At 44.2% G+C, this 17,919-nt stretch overlaps 1 long non-coding RNA gene across 3 annotated transcripts in view; it reads right to left on the bottom strand.

Moving 5' to 3' along the window:
• Nucleotides 1–5,609: 5,609 nt before the first annotated feature.
• LOC311595154 overlaps nucleotides 5,610–17,919 on the bottom strand; it is a 71,987-nt gene continuing 59,677 nt past the window's right edge. For all 3 annotated transcript variants that reach the window (XR_014778330.1, XR_014778331.1, XR_014778332.1), the window contains one exon: nucleotides 5,610–5,999. This is a non-coding gene — a long non-coding RNA (uncharacterized lncRNA). The remainder of the gene's footprint in view (nucleotides 6,000–17,919) is intronic.

The following is a 17,919-nucleotide window of genomic DNA, read 5'->3' as shown; positions in this document are numbered from 1 at the left end:
TATTCTTCATGTAACCTGGATTCGAATCTCTCCGCCGAGCACTGCCGCCATGTGGTTGTGTCCAGAAGCCTTTGATGGTTCTTCTCTTTTGACTTCAGCTCTCAGGGTCTCTGATCACCAGCATCAGCAGTGTCTAAGCTCGCTCTTCCCTCTGGGGGATGTTTAACCTGCACAGCCAGCCATCGCAGCTGCCCAAGGAGTAGGCAGCACTTGGGGTTCCCCTCCCTCCACTGCCGCTCTTTCCCAAGTGGTAGCAAACCTTGAATGCTAGATTTGGAAAACATTCGACACTATAGAAAGTATTTTAAACATTTTAGAGGAATTTAAATGAGATAGCCAGTCTCCCAACAGTCATCTGCCTGGGTCTTTTGGAGGAAGAGTTCATTGATTAGAATAAAGTCAGTCAGTGCAGATCAGACAGGCAGACATATCTGTGCCCATGTCTTTGGGATGGCGTCTTGAAATGACTGACTGCTGTGTATGCTGGTCTCCTATTGACACCACCCTTTCAAAGATGCCTGTGCCTCTGTTTCATCAAGTAACATAATCATTTAACAACTCATAAAGTTTCATGGAGTGTGACGTAACTCGTCGGCAGTCTGTCCGAGAGTTTACACCTTGAAGCTATGTTTATGTCTGCACTAAAAACTTACTGGCTGGAGTTCAAGATTTTTGAAATAATATTGTGTTCTCCTTGATAGAAAGAATGTTTCATGCAAAGTCACCCCTGTATCACTAACACCGGGGGGGGGGGGGGGGGGCGGGGGCGGGGAACAGCAATACTTTTATTTGACAAGTGTGGGACTCTAATGGATAAGGTTGAAGTCTGATTTCGGGGAGCCATTTTGCACTCGGTCTATGAAGGCAGATTCCCTTTTCTTAGTGGGGCTCTCACCCCACCTGATCTGGTAACCCCAGATCTTGTAAGGAGTGTCACATAACCCTCAGGGAAGCTTACAAGTCCAGCCCTTTCCTGATAAGGAACATCAACAAGCACAGGGAATTCCTGCAAGTACCCCACACTAATGCTGAGGAGATCCTGGCCTCCAGCAAATGACCTTTAATTGTACCTAGAAGTCATCCCCTCACACATAGGAGAATTAAGTACTGTCTTCTCGGTTTTTGTTGTTGTTGTTGTTTTTGTTTTTGTTTTTGTGATAGGGCCCCATGTTACTGACTGTAACTGAGGCACTGTTCTACTGTATGTAGATTAAGTATCCTGGCATCCTAAGCCCTAGCGAATCAGACACATTCACCCTCAAAACCCCTCCCCACTGGCCAAGGTATATAATAAATAAAGGTTGCCTGGCTTGCTGGGCATGCTCACTTGCTCTTGGGCTTGTGCTCTCTTACTTGCCATTCCTTTACTATGACCATCTAAGATTCCATTTATTCTGGGGGAACCAGCACTGAATGCCTGGGGCTTGACTACCAATGAAGGCAGCCGCTCCCCACTGCTAGCTCAGTGCTGACCCCTGGTGAGACTGGGAACTGGACTGGCACCTTGGGCCCAGGGCTCTGGGCTCTGGGCCTCACCCTAAAGTGCCCTATCCACCCACCCCTGCCGCCCCCCAAGAGCAAGAAACTGGACCTCAAATCTCAAGGTGCATCATTCTGGTCTGGAGGCCAGCAGTGCCTCCTGGACCAGCCAGGAGGATACAGGACCTAAGCCTCCCATCCGCCAGATGCCGAACGACAGACAAGTAACTTACAGCAATAGAAAAGTTGTTACAAAGAGAATATCAAAAATGTCCCAACATCACTTTCCAATTAGAGATTCACAATAACTTTTCATAACTTATCATTGTATTGCTAATAATGGGTTGAGTGTGGGCTCTCGAAGATACTGGCAAAGGGTATAACACTGGCCGTGCCACTGTGGGTTTTATAGAAGAACACTTTTTCCTATACCCTCTTATAGTCTATGACTAAAGTCTTCATAATAAATGAACACCAACAACTAAAGACATCAACAGATAAAAACATACAAACTGTATTTGACATTGCATTTTTATCTGTACAGGGCTCTACAGGAAAAAAAGAAAAAAGAAACAAAGAAGTACAGACTTGGGGGCCTACGTAGTATTTTATCAAAATATAATGAAGTATGGAGAAATAACTAAACAAATAAAAGGAGCTTTGTGCTTGGAAGGGTGGTGCATTCTGGGAAACTAGGTATATGAGGAAAACCAGAGGGCTGATAGGTGCTATTGATTCAGATTTGTTTACATATAATCTCATATGTATTATGTCCATAAAGCATAGTGTGGTAATGTCATGTGTTACCACAGAGCAGGTCTATTCCTTAGCAGGAGCGATGGCAGCACCTTCGCTAAGGCACTTTGTGAACTGTTCCCAAGGAAACGGGGAGAACAGAGCAACCTCTCCCAGTGCTTTCTCAATTGCTTCTAACTCTCGAGAATCCTTGTGCCCAAGTGACATGTTTGGTGGCAACATATTTGGATCCCTTTAAGGCTGTATGACTTTCAGCAAGTTACTCTACTTTTAAAAGTGCAATCATAGTGCCTACTCTAAAAGAATGTTGTGGTCATTTGCAGGATAATTCCTATAAGGAGCTCAGCACAGGAATCTGGTTCATGAAAACCCAACTGAAGGATAGCTATGATTCTTGTCTTTTCTCCAATATCCCTTTTTGTACTATGCTTACTGAAGTATAGCAGACAGCATCTACCTAGTAGTAAATTATATATGTAATTTATTTTTTGCCAGAACATGGAACAATGGGGAAAATACCATCAAGATCATTTAGTCTACAGTGTAAATGGTTGATGGGAATTGAAACCTGAATGTTGAGGCTAAAGATAACACACAAGGTTAAACTTGAGCAGTGCAGATTTTAGGTCCAGATGTTTAATAACTATGAATGAACTCCATAGGTGCGTGTGTGTGTACATGTGCATATGCATGTATGCTTTTGTGTGCATCCGTTGCTCTTATAAACAAGGCAATCACATTTACACTTTTCCATTAGTCACCAGCTCATGTGCTTACTGTGGACTCACACCCATTGCTTCCTCATAGTCCCCAGGGCCATCCTGGTAAACCTAGATGGATGTAACACCCTCCTAGACAGGCTTTATACTATTTTACTCTTTTGGTTATTGTAATAAATCCTATATTCTTCCCACTAATGATTGGTTTCCCTCAAAGTGTCCTAATTGTTACACCTTTTCCCCACTGGATTGTTAGTAATCCCTTGGATTAGCTCTGAAGAGACAACACGACACAACTTTAAGTTGCCTTAGCAGCTGGATTTCTTCCAGGTTTCTCCTGTAACTCGGGCTCCTGAGGAGGACCTGCTGGGCTGGGTGGGTGAGGTAGGGTCTTAAGAAACTAGGACTGGAGCAGGGGTGTCCAGCAGCAGGCTCCCTGCAGGGACTCTAGCTCCATCACCCTTCAGTTTCAAACAGTTCAGACGTTCTGAGTTATGAGACGAGTGCTATATGCACTTCCTCCTGCTAGATAGCTGGGCTTTGGGATATGAGGCATAAGCCACTGGACACGCCCTCTGGATAAGCAACAAACATAACTTCCTCATGATTCTGTAGATTTAAAAGTATGCAGCGGGGGAGGGGCAGCTGGCAGAGAAAGAGGAAGCAGGGGCAGCTGCAAGGAGTGTTGGTGAATGGCTTGTCTAAGCTCACAGAGAGTCCATGGCGGAAGGTCACACACAGGCCTGTAGAAAGGTGGAAATAGGCAGAAGCAAGGCCATGGTGGGGCTGGGAATGTGCCTCTCTTTGCAGAGCTCCAGTCTCTGGGCCCCAACACTCTCTCCTCCAACGAGATGGCCATTGTTGGGGTTTGTTCTGGCTGCTGCCCAAATGAGCTGGCGACTACCCCAAAATGTTTGTAACCTTGCCTAAAGCTGTGTTCCTGTTTGACCAATAAAAAGCTAATGGGATAGGCGTGGCTAAGGTTCCAGGGCTTTTGGGAGAGGAGGAGGAGGAACTGGAGGAGGAAGAGAAGGAGGAAGAGAGGCCAGAGCCATGGGTTAGGCAGAGGGGGAGCACATGGCCGGCATGGATGGAGGGTTTGGCCCAGATGAAGAGCACTAGCAAATATTCGGGATTGTGGATGGGAGGTAGCTCGATAGAAAATATTAGAAGCAGGTGACATATGTCTGGGGCAGGGTATGGGATACCTGCCCCAATGTGAGAGGTAATTCAGGGGATTAATATCTGCCCTGCCCCAGGTTAACTAAGGCTAGTTTAAAAACATTAACAGGTGTCTGTGTTTAATTGATTGCTAGAGGGTTAGAAAATAACTGCCATAATAATAATTATAGGCCTAGTAATAAACATCATTAGGCACACTTACAGTTCAACTGCAACAGGACATACAGAATATTACTGTGCCCCAGGGTTCTGGTGTAACAGTGCACTAGGGTGTTACTTGTAAAACTGCAGAGAGAGTCAGAGTTGAGGAGTGACTATGTCACTGGTATGGAGAGCCAGCATTCTGCATCTGGGCTTCTCATTCAGGACAACACAAACCTAGTAGGGGCTCCGGCCTGTGGAAGGGCCACTCCCCATGACTCCTGTAAACTCCCAGCTTTCTTAGCTGCAATGAAAGCCTTAAGAATAATGTTTAGAAGCCACCTTAATAGAACCCTCTGTATTTCCTGGGTGATAGTTATCAATTTGTTTTTGTCAACAAATATTATCTGGAATAGTAATAGTAATACGTTGAGCCCCTATTATATTCAAGAGTCTTCTAAAACCATCCGACGCAACACCATCCTCATTTTATAAAGAAGACAAGTCTTAGTTTGATTATGCACTACAGCCACAAGCCTGCAGAGACCTAACACCTACGGAGTTCTGTGGGCACTTTTTTTTTTTAATTCTATTTTACTTTATTGAGGTTTCTTATACCCCCTCCTCCCTACTCCACCCCAATCCATCCCAACACCCCAACATCAGGTAGGAGAGAAAGAAGGTTAGTGGGAAGAGGGGGGCGTCGTTCTCTTTAGCTACTTACTGTTGGTTACGGTCCTTAGGTTCCTTGGGGCAAGTCCAACCTTTGTAGTCAGTGTATCTCCAACTTCTTCTCATCAAACTGCATCCAGAGCATCCAGGAGCATCCAGGAGCAGTAGGAAGGACCACTGGCAGCCTCCTCCCTTCTCGGCGACCTCCCCTGCCCCCCCCCCCAGCTCTGGCATTTATTCCCTCTCTAGAGGCCTTGGAATTAATGAATTAAACTATCTGCAGCAGGCAGAGATCCCACCCCTCTCAGAGCCCCCGCACGAGGCAAATAGTCAGCTGCTGTGGATAATCTGACGCAACCTTATATTCTACACCTGGGATTAAAACAAAAAGACGTTTACATAACATAACTGAGATTTTGTTTTTTTAAAGACACCAAAACTTCCACTGCAGAGTTGTTCTCAGACATCTGCGTCTCTCTTACCCATCTGAGTTTGCCTCTGCACCTGTAGCTTTTCGTTTTCAGCAAAATTGTACCGTGGGTTAATCACTTAACAGCCTGATCCAGCCCCCTCCCTCCCCTCCTCCCAGTCCCACCATCACGGCCCTTTCCCCCCCCATTCCCTCCTCTCCTCTGAGAAGGGGAGACCCTCGAGGGGTAACAACCCACCCTGACACCTCACAGGACCACAAAGCCACTGAGGCCACAAAGCAGCCCAGCTAGGGGAAAAGGATCAGTGTCAGGCAACAGAGTCAGAGACAGCCCCTACTCCCCAGTAGGGGACCCAATTTATTGATCAAGCTGCACATTTGCTACATCTGTGTAGAGGGTCTAGATCCAGCCAGTGCTGGATTCAGTTGGTGGTTCAGTCTCTGAGCTCCCATGGGCCCCGGTTTGTTTACTCTGTAGGTCTTCTTGTAGTGTCCTCTATCCTTCCTCCCACTCTTCCACAGAACTCCCTGAGCTCTGTCGATTGCTTGGCTGTGGGTCTCTGCATCTGTTTCCATCAGCTGCTGGATGAAGGCTCTCAGAAGACAGTTAGGCTAGGCTCCTGTCTGCAAGCATAGTGGAGTATCATTGTTAGTGACAGGGGTTGGCTCTCCCTCATAGGGTGAATCTCAGGTTGGGCCAGTCATTGGTTCACCAGTCCATCCATCTTTGCTCCATCTTCATCCCTACACTGTGTTGTGTGTGTGTGTGTGTGCGTGCTCTTTCGCTCTGTCTCTGTCTCTGTCTCTGAGTGTGTGTGTGTATCTGTCTGTGTCTCTCTGTTCTTTTAGGATAGGATGAACTTAGAGTCAGAGTTCCTATGTTATTCCTTATAAAGATTCGAGAACAAATGTGGAAAAAGAAGGAAAGTAAGCTAATAACTCAGTGTGTGTCTGCTCGTTTTAATGCAATAAAGCTGAGGGCCAGCCCCCAGAACATAGCCAGGAGTTACATTTAGAAGATAAAGAGAAGACATTTAGAAAGCGCCTCATAAGAAACGCATGCTGCACTGTGATGGCTGTCAAGGCGAGCAGCTGAGATAGCAACAATCCTTTCTAGGGAAACTATGATGTGATGGGCCTGGCCCCAGTGTCTGTCTTGCTTTATGAGTTTCAGCTTTCCAATGGAGTGTCTTGTAACCTCTGCAACATCTCTATGCTCAAGCTACCTACCTTAGCATATGAGATGAGGTATGTTAGATGGCAGCCTGGCAATATCAGAGGGTTTTTTTTAGACTGTATTTTATTGGATTCATTCATTTTTATTACTCTCCTGTTTGGAAAGATGAAATACTACGGAATTCTTGTAACTTATACTTTGCATGATAAATGTAATCTAGAACATTTTTGTTCTTCCTCCTTTTTTCCCTTTTCCTTCCTTTATTACTTTTTTTTCCCATTCTTTCTTTTTATATGCAGACCCACTAATATCTTCCCCCATGAGCTTTCATTCCTCCAGATCTATTGGTTATAACTGTTTTTTTTTTTTTAAACTAAGGGGGTAAGGAGACGGCTCTGGGTATATCCTTAACACACATGTATAAGGGCCTGAGTCTGAATTCCCAGAATCCACAACAAAGCTAGATGAGACAGTAGCATCTGCAGTCCTGGTGTACGGACAGCAAGGTAGGAGAGTCCCTGGGAGCTCCTGGACTCACTGCAGCTCAGTGGCAAACAGCAAAGAGGTCCTACTTTACTTTTGTTTTTATTTATTTATTTATTTTTGGTATTTATTTATTTATTTTGGTTTTTTGAGACAGGGTTTCTCCGTGTAGCCTTGGCTGTCCTGGACTTGCTTTGTAAACCAGGTTGACCTTGAACTCACAGCGATCTGCCTGCCTCTGCCTCCCGAGTGCTGGATTAAAGGTGTGCGCCACCTTTAAACAAGAAGGAAAGCAGTATCCGGGATATCATCACTTCATGTAATATGCTTCAATAATAAAAATTTTAAAATTCTTCTTGCCTACTGGGAAATATTTTGCACCAGTGAAGAGTGTCCATTTTTAACTTGGCTTTGGCCGCTTTCTTCTCACTGGTGATGCGGAGGCTTTTCGCTTTGCTGAACTGGTCCTCGCGCAGGCTCCGGGCTACATCCTACAACTTGCTGCTGGACTCGCACTCTGCCTTCAGGTGCTCTGCTCTCTGGCCTCCTCTACGCCAGGAAGCTGGGACTCTGAATCAAGCAGTTCCAGGACTGAGCTGTTTACAAGGTGCTTGTACCCGGATGGGCGAGGAAAACTCGGCGGATCTTTCTCTAACGGCTACTGACCTCTCCTCGCACTAGGAGCTAGGCTGAGGCCAGTTGCTTTCTTTCTTTCTTTCTTTCTTTCTTTCTTTCTTTCTCTTTCTTTCTTTTTTTTTTTTTAATCCATTCTAAGAAGTTATCATTCACAGGAGGATGAAGTTCTTATCCCACCACAGGCATCTTAAAGTAACTCTTTGTAGTTCTCACTTCTTCAAGGGTGATAGTTTCCAGGCTCATTTTTGCCCTCTGTGCTTGAAAATCCAAGTTCACTTGAGTTTTACTTGTAGTCTCCTTGATAGCCAGGTGGGGACCTGGTAGCTGAAGTGTGAGATGAAATACGAGCCAGTTCACTCGGCATACCTCATTCAGTGTGCTCCTTTTATACATCTACAAAACTGCCTCACACCAGGACTTGATTTTGACAACACCAGGTTCTTTATATAATATCTCTTCCCTCCCTCTCTCTCTCTCTCTTCATCTCTTTCCATCCCTGTCCCCTTCCATCTCTCTCCCCCACCCCACCCCCTTCTCTCTCTCTCTCTCTCTCTCTCTCTCTCTCTCTCTCTCCTTTCTTTCTTCTTTTCCTTCACTTGGCACAGAGAGTAGACTAACCCTACAATCATAGGTCTGGTTGCTGTGGCATCATCACACCTCTTCTAATTTAATAGTTTCTAACACAGCTCCTCAACCTCTGGGTACCAATCCCTTTGGGGAGGGGGAGGGATGTGTCGAGTGATCCTAAAACCATGGGGGGAAATGCAGATATTTACATAAGATTCACAACAGTAGCAAAATTACTGTTATGAAGAAGCAACTAAAATAATTGTATGGTTGTGGGTAACTGTATTGAAGGGTCACAGCATTTGGAAGGTTGACAAACGCTGCTCTAACACATGATGAATGGCATAAAAGACTCAGAAATATTTTCTTAAAGTGCTGTTAAGAGCTCTCTGTTGGTAACATTCTCTAATAATAAATTTGAATCATTTATTCGTCTTGAACTCGCAACCCTCCCCTGCACCCCTCCCCCTCCCTCCGTCCCTCCCTTCCTTCCATGTGTGGGGATCAAATCCAGGACCCTGTGCCTGGTAAACAGGACCTCCACCACTAAACTACATCCTTAACCTACTCTAATTATCTCTGTCAGACTCTGCAGGTGAGTCAGACAATTTCCTAGGGAAAAACCCTCATCCAGTAAATTGCAAATAAAGACACTGAATCGTGTTTTCAAAGACCAATAAATGCATGACTCAAAATAAAGTTTGCATAGGAGGCACCTGTGAACATATTTGCCACATTGCTACAAGGAGTAGCTACAGGGATAAACATTCTAAACAAATGTAAGCACACCAACTAAGAAAAATTTTAAATTCACTTGGTTAAAACTTATTTTTAAAAAGGAAGAGAAAGGGAGAAGTGAGAACATGCACATTGTGAAATCGTAAAAGGATGACTTACTAAATAAACGTAACACCATAATTTAAATACATTCTTTTGCCCCCTAAGATTAGTAAACTTGCCTTTTTGCACAGAGATCTGTATCACTGAGGTGATTTCCTGAATGAAAGGAGTAGAAGCATGAGCGCACGCTCTGTAGGCTTCTTAGCGTGGCTAACTGTGCTGAAACACCGTGCAGCTGTTCAGTGTTAAAAAGAGAGAGTGGCGAGCATGTTGCGGCTTTCATGCTACTGAGTGTATGCTTCCTCTCCACAATTAAAATTTATTTATTTTCATTTTTTTAAGTTTCCTGTCGTGTTTGCTTTGATCTTTAAAAAAAAATGTTTCCGCTTTATTCATCTCTGTCATTGTCTGCCTAGAGCGGGGCCATGTGTATGTGTTGCCCTAGGAACGCTCTCGTTCCCTGCTTGAGTAAGACTGGCAGGCACGTTGGGAGCTCTGACAGCCCCTCAGAGACCAGCGAGTGCTCATTGTAGCCCGGGGAAACAGCACATGAGAATGAATCCTAGCCTCCTTCTTGGTGTCAAATATGAAACCAGCCAAGAAGAAATTTAGTATCAAAAAGCTGCCCAAATGGTGGGAACTAGAGCCAGCTCATTCTTCAGTTTTATTCAGTGATGGATTCCTCTGTTCTCCCTCCTCCTCCTCCTCCTCCTCTTCCTCCTCCTCCTCCTGTAGTCCTTGTCACTGAAACTACAGGCTATATTACCGTATTTTAAGCAAGGGCTCCACAACTGACCTGTATTCCCAGCCCCGCCCCCTTTTTCTTGTTAATTTTGACACCGGGTCTCACTAAGGTGCCCAGGCTGGCCTCGAATTTGTGATCCTCCTGCTTTGGCCTCCAAAGTAGCTGAGATTCCAAGCCCGTGGCACCAGGCCCAGCCTGTGATGGTGTGTTTGTCTACATTAGGAATTTCACTGCAGGGACACAGCTGACTGAGGGATGTGGGTGAACTGAGCAATATTTGTCCTTCTTGAACTTAGAATTTCCCTGACTCTTCTGTGCGTTATTGAGCAAGAGCTCTGACATTCGTAAGAAGGCCTAAACAAATGTCCAAGCGCATAAGACAGGTAACTGCTGGGTAGGAGCCAGATAGGAAATACAAAACCAGGAAACAGCTGCTGAACACAGTTCACGTTCTTTTAAAGCCGGGCGGTGGTGGCTCACGCCTTTAATCCCAGCACTTGGGATGCAGAGGCAGGCAGATCGCTGTGAGTTCAAGGCCAGCCTGGTCTACAAAGCGAGTTCAGGATAGCCAAGGCTACACAGAGAAACCCTGTCTCGAAAAACAAAAACAAAAACGTGTGGATGGGAGTCTTAACAGCAAGTAATTGGTCTTAAGTTTATAAAGGGTAGTTATTTTTTTTGCCGTGTGATGAATCATAGAGTGATTCTTTCAAGCAAAACGATGAAGATTCAGGGAAGTGTGCATTGAATGTAATGAATTTTACTTTTGCATATGCCACGAAACTCCTGTCCCTTTTGCGACCTAGCACTCACCTGTAGCCCCCGAACCGTTCTCTATTGCTGCTTCTCAGTCAGCCTCACCCTCCGTTGCTTCTCAGTCAGCCTCACCCTCCGCTGCTTCTCAGTCAGTCTCACCCTCCGCTGGTAGCGACTGTTGTTCCGTACAGAGAGTCGGATCACGTAGCATGGGCGTTCTGCCGACGGCTGGACCTTGTAGCATGGGCATTGTCTTGCCTCTTTCGCTTAACATAAGCTTTAAGGTTTGCGCATGTGTTGCACGCACCACTAGGCGTGTAGTTCTTAATTAACGAGCAGTGACACATAAACCCAAGCTGGGCAGTAGGATAAGCAGGTTCATTTTATTCGGCAACTATTGTGGAAGAGAAAGAGAGATCCCAGAGGAACGCGATCCACACTTTCCTTAAGTTAGGCCATTTTATGCCATTTGATACAGTTTTAGGTGGCACACATTTTTCTTTTATGTTGTATTTGTTCTTCGTAGTGTAAAGAAACATAAGTGATATTTTTATATTGGCTTTGTACCTGTGGGTTTGCTGAAACTACTTATGAGTTTGATTAGTGTTTTTAACGATTGCATGTGTCTACATATATAGTCATGTTATTTTTAAATTAAAGGCAGCCAATTTCTCACTTTTAATGTTTATAGATCCTTTTATGGCCTTGGAGTACTAAGTAAAACATTAATAGAATTGTTGAGTAAAACCAGACCCAAAAAAGACCTCACTGCCTTGTTCAGATCCTTGGAGAATGTTTTGCTTGGAAAACGGGGATGGTCAGATACACATCATCCCACGGTCACGGCTACTGGTTTGGTTGGGTGATAACCAGTTAATGGGACATAATTGCAAATTCAGCGACAGGGAGACTTTGGAAGATATGGACAGACATTGGGCATAAATGATGGAGATAATGTTTCCCGTATCATTGTTCAACAGAAGTGCGCACAACAAATCATTCTGTGGACACACATGAACTTGATTCTGCAGCTCTCCTTGTCTCTGCAGGATGTAATTGTGATCAGAGTGACCACTGGCAGCGGGGACTATGTTGTAAAGGTGCTGACCAGTGTACGCTGTTCCTCTCATTGTTCAGATATAGTGACCGAGGAGTTAAAAATGAATCCGTCCGGCTTACCTCGCTGTTGACCCTAATGCATGGGAGACACCAAGTTACAAAGGGGTAGACTCTGGATTCTGTTCTGGACCCGGTTAGCTAAACTGTAATGCTTCTCAGAATCACTTAACCGTGTGGCCTCAGCTTATGAGTGGCTTCAGCAGGAATGTATGTGGGCTTGGGAAAGTAGAAGTGAATGCATAAGCACACGTGACAGCTGGTTGGCATGGTGCCAGACACTGCTGAGACTGTCCTTCTCTTCAGTGATGATCTGGTGACGTAGACGATAATGTGGAGTGTAGGCATGATTACCTTAACAACTATATCTTATTATGAACTTATTAAATGAGCCTACCTCCCTTATAACCCAATTAGCCTAAATAAGAGAAAAAGGAGATTAAGGAAAACAAGAATGATACCTGGGTCAGAAGACCAGCAAGTCCAGCAAAGTTGCTGCTGGAACCTGGAGCAATTGGAACCAGGAGCCTCAGCCAGAGCCCAAAGCCTGGAAGCTTTCCCTGGAGCAGTTCTCTCTAGGAGCTTCTCAAAGCGCAGGGATGAACAGCCAAAAACCAAGTCCCAACAAAAAGCCCCGCCTCCTGTTGTGGGCTCATATATCCTTTCAGTCTGTTCAAGGATGTTTTTCAGCTGGCAATGACCAAGCTCCCCCACGAAGTGGTTCGACTTCTAAGTGGAAAAACATCCTGCTCTGTCACATCTAAGTGGTAAACATCCTGCTCTCTTCCCCATCCCACACTTGGGATCAAAGCAAAAACATGTTTATCTCCCCTTCAGTGGAGAAACACCTGGGCTGGTGTTTTAGACCACCAGAAGCCGCAAGTAGCTTCATGGGGGTAGGGTATCAGCTCAGTTTGCAACTCAGTTCTGTTGTCAAACGGCAACAAGTAAGACGAACTCTGGTTCTTGGTTGTTCTTGCGGGCTCTCGCTCCTCCTCACGAATGTTCATTTCTCCTCATAAGCTCTCTCGGTACTATACCGCCATGTCTTTATTTCCTTGGTAACTTCATGTCTAGTTTGCCAACACACCTCCTATAGACTGCTTAACTTTGCTTAAAATTAAGTCCCTAATGTAAATCCCCTGTTAGCCAGCCCTCAGCAGTTCTGCGGGTCTGCTCCTAACTGCAGTGCTCTTTGTGGTTAGCCTCTGTAGGTCCTGTTGAGTCTCTTGAGTCATCTTAGAAATGTCTTGTTAGAGAGATTCCACTATTATTTTTCAGCTTTATCTTCTCCCTATACTTCAGTTTGTGTAATTTCCATTGTTTTCTCTTCAAGTTTACTGATTATTTCTTCGGTATCTAATCTGCTGATGAGATCTTTTTCCCCCCCCTAAACTTTGCCATTCTAGTCATTGTCTCTATCATTTCCCTTTTTTTTTTTATAGTTTCAGTTTCTTGGTTGAAATTTCTAAATTTTTCTTTCTTCTCTATTTCTTTGAAATCAACACTCACAAATTGATACATATTGTTATTCTTAGTCATGTGTTTTTATTTTCTTTGTTCTTGTTTCTGGATGCATTTCCACGTGTGTGCTTGTGTGTCGTGGCGTATATATGGAGGTCAGAAAATTACTACTAATCGTCTGTTCTCTCCTTCCACCATGTAGATTTGGGGGAATCTAGCTCAAGTCATCAGCCGTTACCCATTGGGCCATCTCACCTGCGTTCACACTCCTTCCTGTGGGAAGACTGTAGTAAATGAGATCCCAGGGAGTGAGCTGAGGCAACTGTTTTCCTCTTTGGTAGGTCCAGGTTTGCATCAGATGAGAAACTGCCAAAGCTTCTTCCAATACCCAAACATCTTTAAGAGCATTTTATTAAAATAATGGGAATACCATGATATTATATTCTGAGGTGGAATCCCTCAGGCTCCTTCATTTGCAAATCTAGTAGGTTTGGGTTGGTTTTTTTTTGGGGGGGTGTGTTTTTTTTTTTAACTAAATGTTGGACAGTCTAGAAGCTCCCTTACTAAGTGGACTTTATCTGCATCTTTAAAAGAATGTTCTGCATCATTCCCATAGCCAAGTACTTAACTTGCTGACCATCTTGATTCTTTCAAGACTTCGAGTGATATTTTTCTTAATGACTAGATTATCCTCATTTTAAAGTATGGCCTTTCTGGCATTCCTACTGATTCTGCACTGTTTAATAAAGTCCTTTACTTTGGCAGGCGTGACAATCTCTGGAAAAAACTGAGATGAAAGTGGATAGAGAAACTATTTCAAAAATAGTCAGGAGGATACACAGCTCAGGCTGCCGCTGGGAAATGAACATATGGTGACATCACCTTAACACTTTCTTCAGTGACTCCAGATGCATACCCGAATCTTAGCTGACTCTGTTTTATGGGTTATATTTAGCATATATTGCGCATGCTTTCACTTTCTACTCCCATAGTTTCTGGGTTTGAATCAACCAGTGTAGGCAACTACAATATATTCTTGCTTTTAGGCTCTGGGAGCTCAACTTAGTTCTTCCCATTCTTGTCCCTTTCTAACAAGTTCTGCTTCAGGAAATTTCAATCTGCATGTGCACAGCTTACTAGTCAACCAGGTGTTTCAGGGGGATCTCTGTGCAGAACTCATTTGCCCAATTCTTATTTAATCCCCAGCAACAAAAATATATTTACATATGTAGCACTTTTAGGGCTTGGTGTTAATCCAAAGGAATAAAGTCAACAGCAAGCAGAATCTCTTTTTTATTTGGGTTTTTTGTTTTGTTTTGTTTTTTCAAGACAGGGTTTCTCTGTGTATCTTGGCTGTCCTGGATTCATTTTTGTAGACCAGGCTGGCCTCAAACTCAGATCAATCCACCTGCCTCTGACTCCCCAGTGTTGGGACTAAAGGCATGCACCACCACACCTGGCTTGCAGACTCTCTTCTTCTTGCCATGACGCCCCAACACCCCACACCTCTTAGAAGTTGATAGTTACCTTAAAAGCAGAATCCTTTGACCACTCAGCCATTTGCATGCACATTTTTGTTTTGTTCCTTTGCTCAGCTATAGGAACATCAGAATTTCCTATGCATGAGTATTAGTATATAAATCAACAATTCCCAGCCCAATGAGATATTTAAATGTCGCTCTAAGTCAGTTTCGATTATTCATCCTAATGTGTTGAAGTTCACTTGTGGGTATTGCAATTCATTATTTTGCATTTTGATTTGTTTACCCTGTGGAACTATTCAAGGGCAATTCAGTCCTACAGAAAGAAGATGGAATGACCTTGAAAGAAAAAAGAAACACAGAGAAAAATCTGGAACTGAATTATAGGCCTTACACAAGAAGGAGGGCATATGCCCTGCACTTCCCTCGACACTTAGTGTCGTGTACAGAGAGTCCAGGAGTGTGAAACAAATTTCCAAAGACAGTCTTTCACACACAGAGAGAAAAAAGAATGAGGTTCATCTCAAGCTTGCTGACCTAAACATATTCATGCCTTTATTATTTATTCTTCAGCTGGTGTTTCCCAGTAAAGCCTTTTTGATAGTTTGGACACCCAGGTTATTTTCAATTTACATGAATTAAAAGAAATTCTTAGGCTACACCTAACTGCCCCTCTTCTCCTCCTCACCACATCCCTGCCCACACCTCCACTGGAAGCCCCCTGCTCCACCAAAGGCCACGCTGGCACCCAGAACCCTACGTAGACTGCTTGCAGGTGGACTGTCCCAACCTCCCAGTGCTTGTACAGCTAGCCCCCAGTTGGCCCTCCCCTTCTATCACCATATCCTGTGGAGGAGCCCCCTCCCGCCTGGCTATACCAGAACCCATACCTACTGCCAGAACTCCAGCGCCCAACTTGGATGGAAATCTCCTTCTGGACCAGAGGCCATGCCGGCCATCAGAAGACCAGTCCCCAACCATAATGGAGATTCTCTACTCAACCGTAGCATCCTCGGGCCAAACAGCCAGAAAGGAAACAGAAACCAAGGAACACAACATGAAGTGTAGCCTTAATCGAAGAGCTCCAGACCCAGTGAGAGACTGTCTGAAAAACCAGGACAGAGAGTGATTGAAGATGATATATGTGCCTGCATATGTGCACACATGTGTAAGTGCATGTGAGCATGTATACGTACACACACTCACAAAGAATGTACTCATTTGGCAATAGAAGTGATTCCACTGCTCTTGGTCACCCACACAAACTAAATAATAACGCTTTATTGCTAAAGACACCACATGTTATGGATACAGGATACAGAACGCATTCTGAAACTGAAGTGGAAACTTCCTCCCTGCTGTCTAGTATCCATCGTGTCATGAGGTGCTATCAGTGTGGGGGAGAAATGCCTTCAGTAGTCTTAGCAAGCTGCGAACCATGCATGCCACAATAAAAATCTGACAGGTGAGATGTGCTTACTGGTGCGACAGTGGCATGAATGTTTTAGGGGTAACCAGCTGATTACTGATTGGATTTGAGGCCCGCTCCAAAGGAGGAAATTAATGGCTGGTACTATAAACCTGGTAAAACAAACCAAACAAACATAAATGACCGGGGAAGTCAGAGGAGAGTGCTACTGATGTTTGGCTAACGGGAAACATAGTTAAAGTGCCTTCTAAATATTTATTTAATACCTTTGTATTAGTTCTACTCTCATCCGTGGCCAGAAAAGCTTCTTTTTGTAGTGGGTGATGGTTAACATGAAAAGTCAGAACTGGTCCAAGTGCTGAAAATAGGTCACTATTGAGTACTCGGGCCTAAATGAGACATCTACATCACCCTTTCTAAGGATCAACGGACATCACGAAAGAAGGGGCAGAAAGGCCTTGTGAGAAGCAGAATGGTATAAAATGCTGTCTTCTGGATTTGACAAAGCACTGGCGGCCACCTGCACAAGACCTGCACCTGGGGGTGAAAAAGGAGTATCTAAGGACATGAAAGTACTACTTGTGAAAAAGGAGTCTGCAGGAGTGGGAGGAATAAAGAGGTTTAGGGAGTAAATACCCACTGTGTATGTATTTGAGATAATATTAACTTACAAGTCCATAATCACGCCAAGAAATCTCTTAGACTTTCCTGACATTCCACCAAGTAATATTTAATCAGATGTCTTCTATATACTGTGAATCAATGCATTTGTGTGTGTGTGTGTATATATGTGTGTGTGTGTGTGTGTGTGTGAGAGAGAGAGAGAGAGAGAGAGAGAGAGAGAGAGAGAGAGAGAGAGAGCGCTGCATAGCACAGTGATTTGAAGTATGCGTTCAGACTTGAACAAACAATGTGATGTCTCATGTGTCACTTAAAAAAAAAAAAGACATAGTAGTAAAACTGTGCAAATCACCCAGGCAACACAGAACAAGCAATAAAAGCTGTTAGCTGTGCTGGTATTGGTGCTGCATGCCTGTGATGCTGGCATCTGCACGTCCGAGGCTGGCCAAGCTTGTGAAGTCAGGGTCAGTGTAAGCTATGTGTGATGTTTGGGATACAGAGCGAAGCCCTATCTCATGTCAACGACACCCTCTCTTCTACCCCGTGTTAAGTGCCCACAGTCCCTCAGAGAGAGGTGAGATCTTCGGGATCCCTGCAGGAGGAGGTTCGTTGGGAAGAGGTTTCAGAAGAGAAAGGAGAGTAAGAGAGGGGTAAAATGACCCAAATTCAGCGCATACACGTATGAAATTATCAAAGCATAAAATGAAAAAAAAAATCTACACAGCACAAACATACACACACAGAGGAAGTGGAGAGAGGGCAAGGAGGAGAGAGGGAGTGTTAGCTCTCACAGCTGTTTTGGATGTGAGCACATATGAGTTTATATGTTTGCAAGCATCTCTGGCTTTTAATGGTACCAAGCCGTTAGGAGATGTCCTTGATGCTCGGCTTTATTACCTTGACTAATGGTTTTGCATCAATACGTACTTCATTCTCTCTCAAATAATGCTCTTTTGGAAATTCATGGTCCTTCAGCCCAGAAGGTCTGTGTTGTTAAATGCTCTGTTTTGGACACAGTAGAGACATGTGGTTGGAAATACGCCAAGTTTCCTGTGACAGGGCTACACTCAACAGCTGGCATGTACGTCTAAATATTTGTACTGGTGCTGATGTGAAGTGTTTTACAATTTAATAAATTTTAAAGCATTATGGATAAATTTAACTTATGGAAATGAATTTGTCTGAGTAATAAAAGTCGCTGGTTTGAATATTGTTCTCTGAAACC

The sequence above is a fragment of the Acomys minous genome (genome assembly GCF_964271855.1).
Source record: "Acomys minous genome assembly, chromosome: 3".
Classification (NCBI taxonomy): Eukaryota; Metazoa; Chordata; class Mammalia; order Rodentia; family Muridae; genus Acomys; species Acomys minous.
Note: the sequence above shows the minus strand (reverse complement) of the source record. Positions and strands in the feature narration are given on the sequence as shown.